Source organism: Megascapheus bottae, chromosome 26 (genome assembly GCF_031878675.1).
Source record: "Megascapheus bottae isolate mThoBot1 chromosome 26, mThoBot2.hap1, whole genome shotgun sequence".
NCBI classification, from domain to species: Eukaryota; Metazoa; Chordata; class Mammalia; order Rodentia; family Geomyidae; genus Megascapheus; species Megascapheus bottae.
Window position 1 is genome coordinate 5817947 of NC_143534.1, and position 17862 is coordinate 5835808.

General features: G+C 37.1%; 1 protein-coding gene across 1 annotated transcript in view; it reads left to right on the top strand.

Moving 5' to 3' along the window:
* Positions 1 to 17662: 17662 nt before the first annotated feature.
* Positions 17663 to 17862, top strand: part of Akr1e2 (aldo-keto reductase family 1 member E2) — a 41662-nt gene continuing 41462 nt past the window's right edge. The window contains exon 1 of the mRNA XM_090318818.1: positions 17663 to 17804. The gene's annotated coding sequence lies outside the window, so the exon portion shown is untranslated. The remainder of the gene's footprint in view (positions 17805 to 17862) is intronic.

Genomic DNA, 17862 nt, shown 5'->3' on the forward strand with positions numbered 1-17862 from the left:
AATATGCAAATGAAAAATGTAGATCATGTTCTCCTGCTAAAAACTTCAAAGCTTGTATAATTTTGAAAACAAAAACTCAAATATTTGGAGAAATGAGGCAATGTAGGTTCAATACAACATGTATGGTAATTATACAGTGAAAGGCTAAATTGTGCTATTTGGTTGTAGTCTATGTTACATTTTGTACCATGCTAAGTCAGAGAAGGCTGTAATTCTAGACATGTGTATTTTAATAATTGGTCAACCACTTGAATGGAAATAAAAACAGAATGCAGAAAATTAAATCATGGCAATAAATATATCTGGCAAATATCATGTAACCCTTATATTAATTACAATAAAAATATATGAAAAAATAGATACCCAATGATATTTTTTCCAGTACCAAACAAGCCTCACACCTACTCTGCACACTTGTTTCTCTAGGGCTCTATCACTTGAACCCTGCCTCTAACTCAACTGTTTGTTGCTGGTTTGGGGAATATTTTGGACTTTTCTGCCAGTGCTGGCATGGAACTTGGATCCTCGAGATCTCATCCTGTTGGGCAGCGAGGGTAACGTGTGAGCCATCAGTGGTCAGTTAATGGACCACTCTTAATGACCTAGAATCAACTGTCCTTATTAATGAGTTACATGAAAATATTTCATTTCAAAGAGCTGCCTGCAATTCTTGTCTTTATGTTTCAAATGCCAGTTAAGCACTTCTTGCCTATAGCTCACCAAGGAGCTGACTCCTGGGAAGTAAGGAGCAAAATCTTCTTCTGCCTTCTATAACTGAATAAGTTAACAAGTGGTAGAGGTCTACTAGAGAGGCACATATAACTTACAGTGAAAGACAGGAATTTTCTGTGCTGATCCTCCTCATTATTGCTTTAGTAAAATCCTCCTAAATCTAAATTTGTCCATTTGTTTAACATCCAGGAGTATATAGCTGTATTTATAGCAAGCCTAAGCTCTATAGGCTGACACAGGCCATGCTTTTTGAAGAATGACTTGCTAGAAATTTATTTTCAACTCAGCTTCAACTTCAAAATTTAACATACTGACTAACGTTACAGACAACTTTAGTGAAGTGGGGACATTTTTAGTATTTTAGAATTAACCTTTCAGAATGGAAAAGAGAAAGAGAGAGGGAGGGAATGAACGAGAGAGAGAGAGAGAGAGAGAGAGAGAGAGAGAGAGAGAGAGAGAGAGAGAGAGAGAGAGAATGAATGGCGGTTACTCATGATATTTCCATGAGTCTTTCAAGTCATTCGTGTTATTTTTCCCTCATCCCTGTTGAATTGGTTCCTGTGATTCAAGTTCAGACATAACAGCATGGCAAAGCTCTTGAGAATAGATGTATAATGCTGGTCTGAAAGTGTGGCAAGCAGTCTGAAATGATGCAGATATTTGCATGTACAGCAAGTTGAGAAATACAAGCAAAAGCTGCCAAGAAGCCTGTAAAATAGATTAAGGTTGTTTATATTCAAGAGGAGGTTAATGTCTTCAAAATACAATTGGCAAACACAAGGCAGTGGCTAGGGAGGAAGCTGGGTTTATGCACAATTGAACACATTGATTCCTAAACAATATGGGAAGCTTAGTTGGCGTGGCCTTAGCAAACCATTTCCTCACAGTTTATCTATGGAGATGTGGGCAGCTCTAAGAACTATTGACCAAACGATTTTCTGCAGGCTTTGCCATAAACCACAGGGTGAAGCCGATTAAGAGGTAAGGAACTTGGAAAGATAACTTAAGTATCTCAGTGGAAATGTGCTAATTGGACTTGGAAATGAAAGGAATATTTGTTTCATTACAATGATTGATAAAACCAGAATCTCGCTTTAGTATACAAACATGAAATGTTTAAAGTTTACTGAGCACCAAAGCGTGGCCTAGTGGTAGAGTGCTCGCCTAGCATGCATGAAGCCCTGGGTTCCATTCCTGTATACCACATATACAGAAAAGGCCAGAAGTGGTTCTGGAGCTCAAGTGATAGAGTGATAACCTTGAGAAAGCCCAAGGTCAATGCCCAGGCTCTGAGTTCAAACCCCAGGACTGATAAAAAACTTACTGAGTGAAACATCTAGAAACTTCTGAGCATAGATTTATCTATGATGGTATTAACAATTATTCCATGTCAGCTATGAATATTGTGTTATGGTTCTATTCCATCAAATATTTAATCTTTGTTGATTTGTAGCAATCAAATGTCTGGATTTTTTCAGAATAATCTAAAAATGGAAAAGAAAAAGAATGGGTCTATAGGTAAAGCTAGACTGGCTATGAGCTGAAATTATGTGACGGAAAACAATTGCCATAGACCTTTGTAGATCAATCACATAATTTTTTTAAAAAAATCCATAATAAGGTAGAAATGCTTGAGGGAAGGAATCTTAGTACTTGCTTAATGAGGCTTATGCTCTAAAACTTCATCTAAAAATTGGAAACACAGAATTTACAATGTCAATCTCACATTATTCAATAGAAACAGGGGACTTCTTTGGCAAATGTTTGAAAGTGGATTTAATTACTTAATTACTGAGAGATTATTTTTCTCAAAACATTTACCAATTTTCTTTCTTGCTCTCCTGTCTTTTCCTCCTACTCATCTACTCTCATGTTCTAACATTTTCCCTTGGTTTTCACAGGAGATTTCACCCAAATCCTTAACATTTTACATGATGGGAAACAGAATCTGTTTGACTACTTTGTACTCAAACCGTTCATCTGATAATGCTACCAAAGGCCCATAGGTCCTCATGATACATTGGAATTTTTTAAGAAAAAAAATCTAGTATCATATGCCTGTAGTACCAGCTACACAGACACTCAGTTAAAGAGCAAGGTTCAAGGTTGACCCAGGAAGAAAAAGAAAAATCACTAGACTATTAGCTGAAAAATAATTCAAAGCAAAATCAGGATCATGGCTCAAATCATAAGAAAATCTCCCTAGCAAAGGCAAGGCCCTGAATTCAAAGGCCTGTACTGCCAATAAATAAAAGTTTAAGAAAGAAAATAAAATTAGCCTCAGGCTTACTAGGAATCTTATTTATTTTAATTGTCAAAGTAACAGATTATGGAAATTACTCTTACTAACCTACTTCAAAAAGTTTAGTCATGTAAAATGCATTCAAGTTTGTACCATTTTTAATCTCTTTTATTGAGGGGAATGTTCAAAGTTTCTTCTGTTCCATTTTTTACATACCATAGAGAAGTTAATGGTGAAGGGAGATAACCATATTGTTGTTTTCCACAACTGGATTACTCTGGCATATTCTTGGGAAAAAAATTGAAAGTTAGAGTAAATGAGATTTGAGTTCAGATCTTGGGTAAACCTACGTTTCCAAAATCCTTGAATGCCATTTTCTCAAAAGGAAATTAGAAAATGCATTATCTCATCAATAAATTGTTCAAAGGGCTAAATTGAATGAGAAAATGTAAGTAAAGTAGTATCTAGCATTCTGAGATGTTAAATATTAATTTGTCATTAAATATTCATTCCCACCATTCCTAATTATATCCAGCATAAGAAGAGAAAGGTCCTAAAATTGATGGGATTAAATACTCTATTTCCTGCCTTCTAAAAGAAGAACCAAATATCCATCCACCTCCCCATCTCCTTCTTCTTTCCAAAAGGGACTCTAGAAGATCTCATTCTTTAATTCTAACAAACTGAAATGCCAGTCTGTTTAAAGCAAGGTGGTTTCCTCCCGTATCAGCTGGAAGTGGGGAGGATAAAGTAGGAAAAGGAAGGAAGACCACTGGTTTATAATCATTCATAGGCTGGGTAGTGTATTTAATGTCTGACACTTAGATCACATAGGAATCAGGTGTGAACATATTCTCTCTGACTGCCTGGCTGTGAACATGGCTATTAAATGAACTCTTTTTGGAAACAAGCAAAAAAAAAAAAACATAATGTACCCACTACCTGATTAATGTAACTTTAAGCCTCTGTACATTATCCCAACAATAAAATAAAATTAAAAAAAAACAGCCTCAGGCAATATATGGGCCTAGAAGTTGCAACTCTTACACAGAAAGAACCACATCAGGAAAATTCTTCAAATGATATGGACATATCAAAGGGAGCTCTGTGCCAAGAATTTCCCAGTTGACTCCACTGTTGAAGATGGAGACATGCCCACTGAGATTGTTGGACCCAAAAGTCAGTCATCTAGAGCCTTGACACCTTGAGGAAGGAAAATGTCTATTACCTTTTAAACAATCAGTTACTGATACCACTTCCCTGCTACCTTGGTACAGGCCTTGTTTCATTGATTACATTTTTTCTAAAAAAGCTCTATAAGCAATTCCCCAGTAGAGATGGAATGACAAGTGAGACAAATAGTAACAGGGGAAAAATCTGGCTCAAAGCATCTATTTATAACTATTAAATAATGATACCAGCCTTAACTTGAAAAAAAGTTAAGGACTTGGAACTCAGAATTTGTTTTATAATAATCAATAGAAGAGATATTTATTCCAGCAAAATTGTGTAAGGTGTAGACTACCTCTAGTATTGTACAATTAACAAATGCATTCTTCTTTTCTTAATAAGGACCCAACAAATCAAAGAAAGTCTGGATAAGTGGGATTGCATTAAACTGCAGAACTTCTGTATGGCAAAAGACATAGCTAACAAACTAAGTAGAAAGCCTACAGAGTGGGAGAAGATCTTCACTAACCATGCAACAGACAAAGGCCTCATATCTAACATATAGCAACAGCTCAAAAAATTGAATCACTCCAAAACTAATCGCCAAAGAAACAACCATCCCATTAAAAGATGGGCCAAAGACTTAAAGAAAGTCTTCTCTGAAAAAGAAATAAGAATGGCCTATAGACACATGAAGAAATGCTCAACATCTCTGGCCATAAAAGAAATGCAAATCAAAACAATTCTAAGATTCCACCTCACTCCAGTCAGAATGGCCAGGATCAAGAAATCTAATAACAACAGATGCTGGCGGGGATGTGGCCAGGAGGGATCACTACTACACTGCTGGTGGGAGTGCAAACTCCTTCAACCAGTATGGAAAGCAGTATGGCAGTTCCTCAAAAGACTAAACATAGAGCTCCCCTATGACCAGCAATTCCACTACTTGGCATTTACCCAGCCATCCAGAAACAAGGACATACTAAATCCACTAGCACAACTATGTTCATTGCAGCACTATTTACCATAGCAAAGATATGGAACCAACCTAGATGTCCCTCAGTTGATGAGTGGATCAACAAGATGTGGTATTTATACACAATGGAATGCTATGCTGCTGTCAGAAAGAATGACATTGCCCTATTTATAAGGAAATGGAAAGACTTAGAAAAAAATCATATTAAGTGAAGTAAGCCAGACTCAAAGGAACTTAGGCTTAATGGTTTCCCTCATTTGTCATAATCAGTAGAAATCTCCTAGCAGAGATTTACAATATAGCAAAACCTAGATACATAAGGCCAAATAGTACGACACTAAATGTAAGGACCTCCAGGATATAGAAACAAAAGCCATATAATGAGTGATTGTAGTCCTTAATGTACTATGTTATCTCTCATCTCTTTTGCTGTCCCTTGGTTCTCTCATATTGTTACAGTATTTTACCTTGTTATCTGATATATTGTATATATGCGTATTTGGTTATTTGAAATCAGATAGGGAAGGGGGGAAACAAGATGAGGGGTGGGGATGGGGGGAGGGAAATGGGGACCAAGACATGAGAAAGGGTATCATTGTGAAGTAATGTACTTTCTATCTGGTGAATATAATGTAACCCTTCTATTAATTACAATAAAAAATATATGAAAAAAAAGAAATTCATTCTTCTACTGTGGGTGATTGATTGATATTAATGAAGGAGATAGGCTTTTTTCTTTAGAAGGAGAGAGCCAATGAAACCATCTACATGCAAAAAAAAAGTTTAGCATATTTTAAAAATGCAAATAGCCTTGATTTCATTATGTTGGTTTTACTGTCTTCTAGTAATCAGCAAGTGCATTAAGGAAATTTATTGAATGTAACTTTTAAAAAGCCTCGCTGAACACCAGCCAGGGGCATTTGCCCACTGCAGACTTGGCTTCTTTGAGAGAATTGTGAACTGGCAGACGTAGCACCTGCCAGTGTCAGTGTCCCACTGTGGTCTTGAACAGAAACATTCGACGTCACTGGACCCAGGCACAAAACTTGACTCATTGGATTTCCTTCTCACCCAAAGAAAATCCTGTGTACAACATCAACCTGCTCAGACACACGTTCTTAGCTCTGTGTCAAGGGCTCACTTGTGGAAGAAACTACCTGGTTAGCACAAGGGAATGATAGGGCGGCTGACTTCCCCCTGTTTTGTAACCCATTGAAATGCACGGATCTTTGAAATGAAAAGGATCACTGAGACCCCAACATTTGCATGCTGATCAAAGAATACCGCATAGAAGAAATGGCATTGATATAGTCACAGGGTTGGGATATGAAAGACAGGGAGGGAGGGAGAGAGTGAGTTCCAAGAGCACAAGTATGAAGTCCACATCCTCTGCTCAGGGAGTGTTTTAGGCAGCAGCCAGCCAGTAGGAATAACACACAGCTGACAACAGGACTGGGAGCACATGAGGCCTGGGGAAAGGGGTCAAATTGAGTCCCCTACACAAGAGCTTCAGAAATCTTACAGACGACCAGAAAGAAGGTGATGTGATGTGATATGAATGATACTGAAGAACAGACAGATTCAAATTCTGAATGGAACTTTACAAACAAGACCTCTCATTTCAAAACAAATGCTTCGTTTTCCGTTAAACAAAAATAGAACTCCTGCAGAATGATGGACAGAGTGACAAGGATCAAGATACAGGATACTCATAAACTGACATGCTGAGTTCAAAGCCCCTTGAACCAGTACTTAAAGATAACTTTTTTGTTTAGAAAAAAAATAGAGAACTCTTGGTTGGGCAGATAGCTGTGGAAATGGCACAGGATAACAGAAAATACTAAAGTGGCCATTTGAATAGAAAGCAATTAGAAAGACTACCTACAAGGATTGGTTATCGTAAAGGAAGAGTCTATGTTTGAGAAGAGAAAGATTTAATGTAGTGCTGAATTTGATACTGTTTCTGCACATGGTAGCCAAAGTTCACACCCCTTATTGGATCTCAGATCTCTAGACAGTGAAACATGGAGGTTGTTTCTATGTTCCTGAGTAGAACCATGAACTCTGCAAGTTCCCACACCCACCTTTCTGGTGAAGAGTCAAACAGATCCTCTCCAACCCAGGGGCCTTTTCATATAACACATTCCCCCTCTGCACCAACTTCACAGACCATTAAGCTCCTTTCACACCATGTTGGGAAATGGGAAAACAAGAAAATGGCCACGGGTTTTTTGTGGTCTCTTATAACCTAATCTTGCATAGGAGTGGCTTTGCATGTAGGTGGCTTTCATGTTAAATCAACCTAGGTCTCCAATATGGAGGGTAAACTTGGTCTGGCTGGAAGTTGAGAAGTTGAAATATATAAATAAATCCATAGCCAACAGGTTCTAAAAACAAGGCAAGAAATTAGATCTAGCAGTTCTGAAGTGTGTAGGTGGGTGTGAGCTTTGGCACTGCAAACACCGAAAAGTAGGAAAAAGAAGTGATCTGACCACGTGTCTATATGAACTTAGAAGTGAAGTGTTGGGGAGCCTGGTATATTTGTATATACCTGTAATCCCAGCAATTAAATAGTTTGAGTCCCATCTAGTAAACAACATGAAATTGTGTGTTTGCATGTATGTGTGTGTTTATGTGTGTGTGGGGGGGGTACAAGGAAAAAGAAAGGCAGAGAGAAACATAGAAAGAGAGAAGGTAGTATACTATATTCCTCAAGGTAAGACAAATCCCCTTAAAATTCCTTTCAGCTTTTTCTAAATTATTTCTCCTTAATATTACATTATCTCTGAGTGCAGTGTTTTATTTGGGGAACAGATGATAAGAAAAATTTCGAGTAAAGAGTCAAAAAATATAAAATTCTCATTGATAGCAGAAAACCAAATTACCACTTGGTAGACAGATAAGGAATACAATGAGGGTTTAAACAGGGTTTGCTGAAATGAAAAATCCTATCATTTTATAAGACTGTCAACTACTACATGATGACAGGGTGAGCGAATATTACTTTCTGTGGCATAGTTGAAAAATCTGGAAACAATAGACATGAGTTAAAGATGACCAGAATATTCAACTCCGCTGGCTTACTTGGCGAAATAGAAATAAACTGTTGAATAGAATGGCTATTCTCTCTCTCATTCTTCATCAAATCCATAGAAAAAGTACTCTTAAAATCTCTTGCTGGCAGGATGTAATCATGAAACTTTCAAGCCAAGTATATTTTGTTGTAGTGTACAAACAGCCATTGTCATGTGGAATTTCAGAAACACAGCCAGCAATTGAGTCACTGAAGTTGATCAGATGGCTAAAGCAAAGGCTTCTTTGGCACCACAGAACCTCGTAAGAAATTTGGTTAAATTAAGCTGTATTCCATCAGTGCTCTATATAGAGACGTGTTATTAAAAGATTTCCATTTTCTAGACAGTTTGGGAAGTGTTATTTCTAGTGCCTCCCCTAACCTGTCCAAATGTCCTCTTGTTGGCCTTTTTGCACTCTTCTCTACCAAACTCTATGCCAGAGGTTGGGTTATTAAAAAAAATACCAATAAGATCTGTGTCCAGCCCTTGCGTAGCATTCAGGGTCACTGGAGGTGATGGAAATGGAAAGAGAATTGGATGCAGACCAGGGAAAGCCTCTGAAGGCCACCACTGAGCCAAGTTTTGGGACAAGTCCTGCAGGGACAGCAAGCAGCACGAACAAATTATAAAATCTATGGGGTGTCAGTGGGTGTGGCTGGCAAGACCCTGCCAGGAGTGCTTAAATTCAGGCTGGAAATTTGAGCAGGAGTCACATGGCTGAGTGAGCTCCAGTTAATTATACTCTTGACTATCTCTCTGCTTTTTTATTGATTCTCCAACTCATTCATTATTGAGAGACAGTAAAAGCGAACACGCTCTTCAGATGATTAATTCAGGATTCTTTAGTTCTCAAGTGTAGAGTTGGGGAGTCATGAATGTCTTTGTCCCAAGGGAAGAAACAGACAGTGGTGGATGTGACTATGTATTGCTTAAGCCACACCAGCCCATGTGGGCATAAACTTCTGCCTTGAGAGAGCACATTTGCGAGCTGGCCATACCATGAGTAGGGTGGGTCTTTCTCTCGAGGATAATCTCTACATTTGCTCTCTTTCACCATTAACTCATCAACTGTTTCAGGAACTTCCTGACGATCTCCACTGACATTTTAGTGTGGATGGTTGCACGGCTGTCCCCGTGCCTGGCTCTGTACATGGACGACGAGAGCTGCACAAAGCAGGTGAGATAGCTATCTCAAGGGCATATTTACCTTCTAAATCTCACAGTCCAGGCTCAAGTTACCTGAACTTGGCAAGGAACAAGATGTGTGTGGGGTGTGTGTGTGTGTGTGTGTGTGTGTGTGTGTGTGTGTGTGTGTGTGTGTGTTAGTCCTGGGGCTTGAACTTGGGGCTTGAACCTGAGCTCAAAGCTAGCACTCTAGCCACAGGTCAACTTTGGGTATTTTGGCGGTTAATTGGAGATAAAGAGTCTCACTGACTTTATTGCCTAGGTAAGATTGAAGATGTGAGCACTGACACTTGGCAAGATGTCTTTATTTTTAATTTGTCAGACCCTTTATCCCGTTTAGACCATTAAAAAAAAAACAGAAGCATGGAACAACTTCTGTGAAATGCCTGTCACACTGTGTCAGGTAAATGCTCTGAAGCCTCTGGAAGGCAGAACACATGCATGTAATACCCGTAACTAACAAACCACAACTGCCCTACCTCTTTGCTTTAGATTCAAGAGCAATTCATTCTAGATCTATAACTTGCACTTCCTTTCAAATTTGCAATCTTCAGAAACAAAAGGGAAACCTAAAACTCTTTATTGCGATATGAATAGGTCTCTTAAACATGTTTTTCCAAACCTTATGAGAAATAAAGGAAGGTAAATCCATGTTTTCCGGATGCTTTCGCTTTCTGAGAACTCTTAAATGAAATACCTGAGGTCTCCAGAAATGATAAACCAGAAAGTGTCTTTGAGCTTTGCTAATAGTCAATTAAATAACCAATTCATTCTTTAAGCACACAGGAAGTTTCAACCTTAATTCTTTTCAATTATTTTTCAGTGCTGGGGTCAAATCCAGGGCTTCCTACATGCTCAGCAAACACTCTACCACCATACTACAATCATGACTGGGGGCTGACATTATGATTGGGAGAAATCAGTGGCTGACATTCTAGGCTTGGATCCACCATCCACAGATGCAGAACGCTGGTAGATAGATGTTAATATGCAATCCAGCAAAGGCAATAACATTGCATGTGCATTGTAGTTAAATAGAATGTTAGATAGGAAAGGTAAAGAAAACTGACCAATAAAAAAAAAGATACCCTCAATTTTGAAAAGTAACTCTTGGTGTTTTTAGATGGTGCAATCTATTACCTGAGATGTGTTCTGGGGTAATGAGATTTTGTGTAGGTTCTAGAACTTGGATATCTGGGCAAAAAGACTTCCACAGTTTCAGGTGAAAGATACTAAAAGAACTGTGACTAATTCTTTATGACAGATTTCAGATTTTCACCTGGAAAGAAAAAGTAGGCTTTTAACAGCTACTGATGGAGCAAACATATTTACATTTAATCTTATATTTATATAAAAACTCCAATGAGACTGTAGAGCAAGACATCTAAAAGTTGAAATAGATTTAAGGCAAAAAAAACCCTTAATACCATCATCTTTGGTGTAAGAAAAATAAAGACTGGCCTATTTTATAACCAACTGAACTACAAAATTAGGAATAAAAATTTATCTTAAAGGTCACCAACAAATTCACAGTTGAAGCTAGTAGGACTCTTCTGGAAGTTTTTTGAATGTGTACAAAATGTAAGTAATAAAGAATTGTATACGGCAGGCAAATAGATCACTTAACAACTACTCGAAGTTGCTTAATTCTCGACAATCTTTCAGGTTGCGTAGAGAGCCACATCTGATAACAGGCACAACAAAATTGCTAGGCCATCATGTTTAAAAATATGGAGAACAAGAGGCAACATGGATCAGAAGATATGTAGAGATGAATCAACGGTGAAAGTTAATAAAAGACCGAACATAACTGGAGAACCTTTCAGAATAGCATGGATGTAAGGCTGAATGGTATGGCTCACATGTGTAATTCCAGTTACAAAGGAGGTATTTAATAACCAATGCTGTCACATTTAACAAACGTAACATGCCAGGAAAACATCCTGTCAACTTATAGTAAGAGGTTTTTAAACTATTCTTAGGGAAATGGGAATAAAAATTAGCACTGAAATCTTTGCATTTGTGTAACATGATGTATGGTGCAATTACCCAAAAAAAAGAAGAAAAACCTTAAAACTTGAGTTTTTAATTTTCCAATAGGCAGGTCCTGTGGGTACATTCAATTCAAGATGTCAGAACAGGCATAGCAGCAAAGCCAGGTTGTTTGTTTGTAAATAAAGCCTCCAAAAAGAGGTGCTATTCCCTTTCACACTGAATTGGTTATGGGTAGATCCACTGTACACAATCCTGGGTGTCCTTTCTGTGAAAAAATGAGAACAAAGCTTGACAGCTTGGTATTCTCATCCACCCTATCCACATAGCAAAACTGGTATCTGGAAAAGTTATTTGTTTCAGCAGTGTCAACTCCATAAACCAATTCTTCCAACTCACCAGAATGGGCAGACATGGATTTCCTTCTGAAATCAATAAGAGGCTCCAATTCAGATCGCCTACATATCACAGGTAAAAGTAAGAAAGCATCTCAGAAAGTAACTTTGGGGTTAGTTGATATGCCACCTATACATGCAATCCAAGACAAAGCAGAAACAACACACAAAACTAACCCTTTCCTCTACACAGCCATGCTGAGGAGAGCTGACAACATGCTCACAGGAGAACATGAGCTCATGCCATCAAAAGGCCTGGAAAATGAGGTTCTAAGCCACTCTCCACCAACCCAGAGTCACACGCTAGCATTCATATGTGGTCAGCTCAGTGCTTTTCTGAGAGAAAAAAAAAGGCCAATTATTATGTCCCAATCCAGAAAGAGTTCAGAAAGGCAGTTCTGAGTCACGATTGTATTCTGTCTCCCGGGATAACTTCCATCCTGCTTCATTGCTTCTCATATCTATCCCAGAAGTCAATGGGAAGCAGAATTCAGGAACTTTCTTTCATCATTGAAAGCACTGTTAGAAGTTTTACACAGGTAGCTTTGTTTTGTTTATTTGTATATATTGTATGTGTCTCATGCATAATGCTGAGTGAATGACTAGATGAATAGATGTATGCATGAATGAATGAATGAATGAGTGAATGAATGACATAGGAACACATTCATTTACCAGAATTCATGGCTATTTGGAGGATTTGAAAGGTTTCTCACCAGTGAAAGGCAATTATCTGGATGTTCTATTTTCTCTACTCTATTCCATTATCTGCCATGAACAAACCTAACCTGGATGTGAAATTGTCAAGAGACTCCCCAGAGATTGTAGTCTTGATATGCAGCCAATAAAGGTTCATCTTAAACAAATCAAATTCTCCCTGCTTTCTACAGCCATGCAAGAAACCTGAGGAAAACCATGTCTGGAGATGGTGTATCTCAAACAGGCTTACCTCCGTTAATTTTGGACTAAAGTCTTCCAAATTATTTTCTTTAAAAACAAAGATGGTATAGCAGATCACATAATAAATTCTATTGATGAAAAATACAGTTCTTGTTTCTTTTTTTCAGGGGTAAGTTTTAATTTAGTCTGCCTTTGCTCAAAGAGAATTGTAATCAAGGCAATTAATGTGAGAGGATTAACTAATAGATAGATATTACATCGCTCTGTATATGTATATATATATATATATATATATATAGTCATCTCAAGGTACCATAAGATGCATTTTAGAGTCCTTCCTCGAAGTGAACAATTAGCGTATACAGATATTTTTTGTGTATCAATACCCCAAATGGTATTTTATACAAGTAGTTTACAAGGCTGAATATTCAAACAGAAAGAATAAAAACCCCTTCATTGAGAACCTAGAGAATTACAGAATAGTCTCCTTTTCAAGAGAGCTCTTTTTATAAAGGAAAATTACACTCTTCATGTTGTCTCTTCCCTGCAATAATATCTGGCAGGTATCTATCTTAATGTTCAGAGACTAAGTCTTCATAAGCAGTATGCCATTCTTCCAACACCCTTGCTTTCTGTGTTTTTTTCACAGTTTGCTTTGGCTATCTAATTCCAGTGTGACTCACTCTGACACTGGATCAAATCCTAGGGGTTTAGCCCTGCCACAATGAAAAGATGACACACTGACTTCAACATGCCATGAGTATATGAGTCCACACTTGAAATTTCACAAATAGCTGTACTTCATAGAACAGAAATCTTGGAAGCTATGTAACACAAGATCTTGCTTCAACTGCATTTCTTAAACATTGCAGTCTGATATAGGCAGGGGAAAATGTCTAGCATGAAAGTAAAATGTTAAACCATTCAGTATTTAACTATTTTACCACTCAAAAGTCCAGTGCTACACTAACCAAAGCTGACTTTTTGAGGTCCATTATATTTAGTCTTTCTTCTAAAATGGGTTAACTGATAGAACACTTACAGTAAAATATTTCATTGTATAAGTGGCCTTAAATTAGAAATAGTGTTTTTATTGGTTATTGATTTTCAATAAATCATTTGATGTTTTTCAAGCAGATTTCCAAATTTTAATATGGTCTATGAACAGAAAATGTTGTCTGGATCTTCAATTTGATTTTATAATTCTAAATCCACAGTGTTATGTTATATAATTTTAATTTTTCTTTATAGGTTTAAGTAACTTTCTCAATAAGCAGAGAAAGTCCTGAATTAATTGGTCAAGAGTTAGAGAATTTTTTTAAGATAATAATACATGGGGCTGGGAATGTGGCTCAGTGGTAGAGTGCATGCCTAGCATGAACAAAGCCCTGGGTTCAATTCCTAAGCACCAAATAAACAGAAAAAGCCCAAAGTGGTGCTATGGCCCATGGTAGAGTGCTAGGCTTGAGCAGAAAGACACTCAAGACCCTGAGTTCAAGCCCCAGGACTGGTACCAAAAAAAAAAAAGATAACAACACAGTCAACATAGTGAATAATAACCTAAAAGCATCCTAAAGGATGCCAAAAATTTGACAACACTAATCTTACTGAATTTAACAATGCATTTTATCCAACCCGAGTTGTTGTGGTCAAACACTTCTTCCTATGAGAGTTGTTCAGAGCATTAGGATTGTCCATTTGGGGTATCATGATAAAAATAAAATCTGTTTTTATTCCAGCTCTACTAGAATAGCAGATTTAGCTGCTCTAAATGAAGGGAACTTTTTCTTTCAAACCTTCCCTCCTTTATTCAGGAGTCCACAAAATAAACTTTATATTTAGTTTGAACATTACAAATGATATCTTCCTAAGTCTATGACAGTCATTCTTCATGGAACTTCTGTCCTTAGATATATCTTCCAAATGAATGGAAAAATATTGTATGTGTGTCCACACATGCATATATATTCATACTCACATACAATATTTTGTTTGTTAATACCATCACCACTACCTAAATCTTCTCTCTCTTTCTCACAAGACTGAATGACACCTTCAAATTCCATAACAGAATTCTCACAAATGACTGCCTAGCTAGGTGCTAGTGGGCTCACACCACTAATCCTAGCTATTCCAGAGGCTGAGTTCTGAGGATTGCACTTCAAAGACAGTCTGGGCAGCAAAGTGAAATTCTTAACTCCAATCCATCAGAGCAAAAGCTGCAAGCGGAGCTGTCACCAGTGGTAGAGTCCTTGAGTAGAAGGAGCTCAGGAACAGAACCCAGGCCCAGATTTCAAGCCCCAGGACTAGCAAAAATAAAACATTCAAAAGGAAGAAAGAAAAGGGAAAAAAGGAAAGACACTGAATAAGATAGTAGCTATATTCATTTTATACTGGAAGAATCAGTCACGGTACATTAACCATTCCCATTATTTAAAGTACTTCGAAAAGGTCAGTTTTATACCAAATATTCCATAAGTAAACACTGAGTCTTAAATTTTGGGTATTTGTGGTAGATGAGAAGGCACTGAACAGGCGAAACAATAGTGTGTTGCCTGAGAGCTGGAGGGCCATCTGTACTGATTTATGACTCACGTGGAGCAGGCTCAGAGTCCATCCATTCCTTTGCTGAGCTGTACTGAGGTCAGATGAGTTTACCCTGCAAGGCAAGTTCGGGGGAAATCTGGAAGCAATGTCTTGCCATAGCTGGTAGTGTTGGATAGAATCTATTAAGAGATCTGAATTTTTCATGAGTTTTCACACACACACACACACACACACACACACACAAATAGATTTGAAATTGAGATTTAAAACTATTAGAAAATTTTATCAAGGAAGCCAAATGAAAACTTAGATCTTTTTCTGGTGCTGAAAGAGAGTTTTTACTGGAACCCAAGAGACAATTTCGAAAGACAGGAAGATAGTCCTCTAAAAAACTGAAAATTCATAACGTCTAGCACATCCTGATAGATGTTCTTATTTATTGTACATTTTAAGGTTAATTTTCCATCTCCTATAGTCACCTCGGATCAGCCTAGAGAGGAGGGAGTGGTGCCATACACATCCCTGCTCTTTTGCCTCCCATCTTTCATGCCTCTGTCACTAACAGAGCCAAGTGGCCAGTCCCCAAGCAAAGCAGTTCCAGGTGTTGAGTGGAAGGGAATAACTCCAAGTCTGAAATTTAGTATTCACTCACAGGTAATACAATATTTCAAATCACCACATTGCTGATCTTTGGATAATGTCTACTTATGAGATTTTGTGGGATTTTTTTATATAAAAGAAACAGTATTTTTGAAAGCTATAATATATACTCTGCAGATTTTATGTGCAATTTACCTGTCATTTTATTTCTCGTGTTATTCAAGTGCTTTATACATTTCTTGATATTTGGAAAGAAATTCCTTTCTAAGAAAGATTACCAATATTTATCGAAAGCATGATCATTTTGAAAATAAAATAGAAACAGATACTGTAAACCGTTAAGTTGTTTTAGTACTTTTAATATACTATGCTGACAAATGGAAAACTAATCCTACTGAACAAATTGAACCACTTAGGTGAGGAATATGAAAAAAGATGATTCCAGTTATATTATCAATATATTTTGTAACTATATATAATACATTGTATTATACTTTTATATCCTCACCTTTCACTAGTCATGCTCTTTTGACAGTACTACTCAGTAGAAATAAAATGAGAAAAATAGAGGTAATTTAAACTTTTCATTAAATCACATTACAGAAGAACCAACTAAATTAACTTTAATGTATATTACTTATGTCAACGTATCAAAACTTATATTTCACTACAATCCAAAAACTATGAGTGAAACAAATTGCATAGTTTTATTTCTCCTATGTCATTCTGAGCCCTTCCCTAAATCAGAATTAGCTACATCTTGTAGCTCATAGGAACAGGAAGCTGGAGGCTACCTATGAAAAAAACCAGATATAAATCATAATCACCATTCATTTCCAGTTCAATATGATTTATCAACTTTCCTAAGCGCATTATAGACTTACTTCTCTACATCCTGCTTTTTGACGTCATTTATTGCCTATAACTGCTGATCCCAGTAACTCATTTATTAGAATGAGAGGAACAATTGAATCATTTGGTCAGTGATGCCAAGAATTTCAGCAAGGGTATCGAGAGCTAAAATTGCTTCAGATGGCCTTTTAAAAAAAACTGACATTTTTCCCCCTGAAGTTGTATACCTCTTAGAGGCATCGGATTGCTGTTTCTCCCAAGCTAGTTTGAAGTTTCCAATTGATATGCTGTTGTCAAGGACATAAACCTCACAAGGTAAACTTACTTATTTTCAGGCTTATCGCAGGATTCTATTGTAGTCACAACACACATATACTATAGTGGTCTCATGCAATTATAATAGAGCAGAAAACATCTGGTCTTCTAGTGAGGTCTATGACACCACAATGTTGCATTGCAGTGTGTTACTCATGCGTTTATGGTGATGTTGATGTAATCAGGCCTGCCGTCAGGCATCTGTAGGTTGGTGTATGGACATTTTGTGATGGTTTCTCAAGGCCCGAATCTCTAAGTGACACATTTATCAGAACTTAATCCATTTTGTTCCTAGGAAATTGCACAAAATTAAGATGTTGACTTTCATAGAACTGACCAGCAGATCACAATATAAAGTGTCTTGGATAGGTTGGCAAGAATCTATTCTTTTAGGCTAATGATACTCATCAAAATTAATTGTAGAGGTGATTTTTAAATAATGAACTATAATATTGGTGAAGACAAGTATAATGATGCTCCCATGTACTCAATAAGAATCAGTAATTAATTTGATTCAAATGGTGAGCTAACATATTTGTAACACAGAATGTCACAAGTACTTGAAATGAATCCAAGAATGTCAGGATTCCACTTTCGTAAAACAAAACAAGATGATGTCATAGTCATATGTTTGTTTAGTTCTACTGCATGTTAGTATCTAAGAGGTAATGTCACTTAGACAACCATCAGTAAATATTTGTTTTAAAAATGGAAAATAAGCAACTAAAACAACCCCCAAAGATTTTTCTTCCATTGGCCTGGTAACTAACAACATATAACCCAGGTGTAAAAAACATGAAGAGATGACCTACTGTTGTTAGAAGGTAAAAGTAAAAAAAAATGTTTATTTTCAAATTGTCTTAGAAATAAGTTTCTATGTAA